This window comes from Loa loa (genome assembly GCF_000183805.2).
Source record: "Loa loa unplaced genomic scaffold supercont3.79, whole genome shotgun sequence".
In the NCBI taxonomy this organism is placed as follows: domain Eukaryota; kingdom Metazoa; phylum Nematoda; class Chromadorea; order Rhabditida; family Onchocercidae; genus Loa; species Loa loa.
Window position 1 is genome coordinate 229,698 of NW_018108259.1, and position 3,190 is coordinate 232,887.

A 3,190-nucleotide genomic window follows, 5' to 3' on the forward strand; every position below is an offset into this window, starting at 1 on the left:
ATATATATATATATATATATATATATATATATATATATATATATATATATATACATTCACATACACATATTCACGTACATAATATATTCACACACATACATTCAGGTACATACAAAGATACATACATAGATACATGGATACATACATAATACATACATACATATACATGCATATATACGCATGTGCACATACATCATGAAGTTAAATTGAAATATTTATGTTCATTAAGAGATTTTCAAAATCTGATCAGTACATTTTCAATAATTTAAATTGCAGAAAAATAAACACATTGAAATTTAAATTTCATAATTACATTGTGTTATTATCAAATTTTTTTTTATCGATAAATATAAATATTTTGATAATTTACACTGATAACATTATCAAATTATTATCTAAAAAGCTTATCTTTAACAAAAAATAAAAATGATCAAATTTTGACCAAAAAATAACAAAATTTAAAATAACTAAAATTAACAACCAATATTACATAAATAAATTCGTTTTCTAATAGTTTTTCATATTTGATTTGTTTATTTATTTTCTCATTTAGCTTATTAATTTTACTGATTTTTATTATTTGAAATTTAGGTTTACAATAGGAAAAAAGAAAGCTAATTATGCTTCAAAAAATAAGAAATAAAAAATGGAATTCAATAGATAAAAATTAAATAATACATACAGTAATTACTTGAAGTAATAATATAAATTGAATTATGTCATTAATGTTATTCAATTTAAATGTTCATTTGAATTGATATAACAATGAATTATCATTTCCAATTCGTACATTTCATCGATAAATAATGTTCGAAAAAATTTAATTGACAAAATCACATGAAATATTTATCATTTTTTACTCTTATCGTAATCAATATGATCATATCAGTGATGTGTTCATTCTTAATTTGTATAAATGTATGTGAAATTTTTACAAAAATTCCTTCATCATATCTGATGATAACATATGGATTAATTTAATGATAATAGCAAACAATACTTTTATTACAGAATGAATAATCAATGTGGATAAAATTTCGAAAAACAATGAAATATGTAAAATTTTTTGTTAATTATGCCATTTAATTTATTGTTAAAATAATAGTAAAGAATAAGAAAAAAGAAAGTTAGCAGTAAATGAAAAATAAATAAAGTTGTGCCATTATTTGAATTAATTAATTTAATTACATTATGGTATTCAATTATTTAAATTAATTAAGTGGAATTTTTTTTTCTTCAATATGTATATTTTAAACAAACTGATTATATTATTGTAAATTAAAAAAAGAAAAGGATGTGAAAAAAGAGAAATTTTTAGTATCCGTTTATAATTACAGATAACATAACATCCTCGATTTATTTATCATTGTTTGAATATTTTGGAATTTTTTAAATGACCTGAAATTCGTAAATCTAAAATTAATTTCGACAATAAATTAAGTTGAAATAATGCTGAATATAGAAATTTCAAAAAGTAAGTTTTCTTTTTTGAAAACTTTTTAAATAACATTTTACATGAAAAGGTATTCTGTACAAATTTTAATCTAGTTCATGTCAGTAAAAGATTTCTTTTGCAAATTAGATTAACCTAGTAACAGTTTAGATCAGATTTGATCCAAGATGAAAGAGGGAGGTAGCGGTATTTTTGTTTCATCTTTTAGCGAAATATCATTTATCTATAACCTTTAACCCTTTAATTATGGTATAAACTAAGATAACATTAATGTCAGAATTATTTGAACTTGGATGGAAAATTTGCTTTTTCATAAAAATAATTTAATTCAATAGAATATGATGAAAGTTTCCCTTCTGATTCTTCGCCGAATATTCGCTGATTTTTTGACCAATGACCATTAAAAATTCTTAAAAATAAATTTTCAGTTCTGGGATTAAAATTTAAAATCATTTCTTTTACATTTATTTTTAAATTTTCACATTTTTTATGAATTGTATGAAATTTTATCAATTATATAAAAATTTACAACTCTTATAAGCATTTATTTCATGTATTTCCTTTCATGCATAACTTTATTGTAAAATTATTTAAATTTAATTAAAAAATTTGCATACACATAGATTTTTTTAATTTGAAATTCTATCATAATATTGCAAAATAAGATTTTAAATTATAATAAAATTTGCAAAATGTTTTTAAAAATATACAAGAAAAACGATTAAAATTATGGTTGCAACAGCCTGAAAAATAAAAAAATAAAACTGTAAAAGTGAGCAAAAAATAAATAAACTGTTATTAAAAAACATAATAATTAAAGTAATCAATAGAATAATCAAAGTGATCAAAATTTAATTTATTTCAAATATTCAATTCTTTTCTCTTTGCAAATTTTCATTACCACAATTTTGCATTGTTTTATTTTATATTTTATAGTATAATATTTCAATTGTAATATATTATTGCATGTAACATTCGTTTGCTTTATATCAATATCTTCGTTAATATTGCAATACATCTTTTATCTTTAATATATTTTATTACAATAATTTAAATTAAATTGTGTTTACAATAGTAAGCGGTACTTATATAGAATATACTTTATTATAATTTTATTATTTTTATTAGGTACACCATTTAGATATGCATATATGATTACTGTAGCAATGTATGATTTATGCATTTGATATTCTGCAAAATACCGATAAAATCATTGCAAATGGCTTCCCGCAGTAATATAATTTGTTGCATGCACATTTATTTGCATGCAATCATGCCGGATGCTACATTGCATGCAATCATGTCGGATGCTATATTGCATGCAATCATGTCGGATGCTATATTGCATGCAACCAATAGCACAATACAACATTCGATACAACTGTTGCAATTTTTCGGTTAAACTTAAATTTCCAACCAATAAATGGTCCCTAGAAGTGGTGATAATTGAAGAAAAAAACGAAAAGAAAAAAAGAAGGAGACTATTAGAAAAAGGTGAATAGTTTTTAGATTAAATATTAAACATTAACGAAGATTAAATGTTTAAATTAAAAAAAAAAAAACATAAAAGAAATTGACATCAATCAGTAATGATTTTGGGTGTGTCTTTTGACATTAACATGAAAAATTTTTAAAGTTTAGAGAAAAATTTAAAAAAAAGAAAACGAGGAAACTACATACGCACACATCCACTCATATACACACATACACACACACACACACACACACGTGCACGCA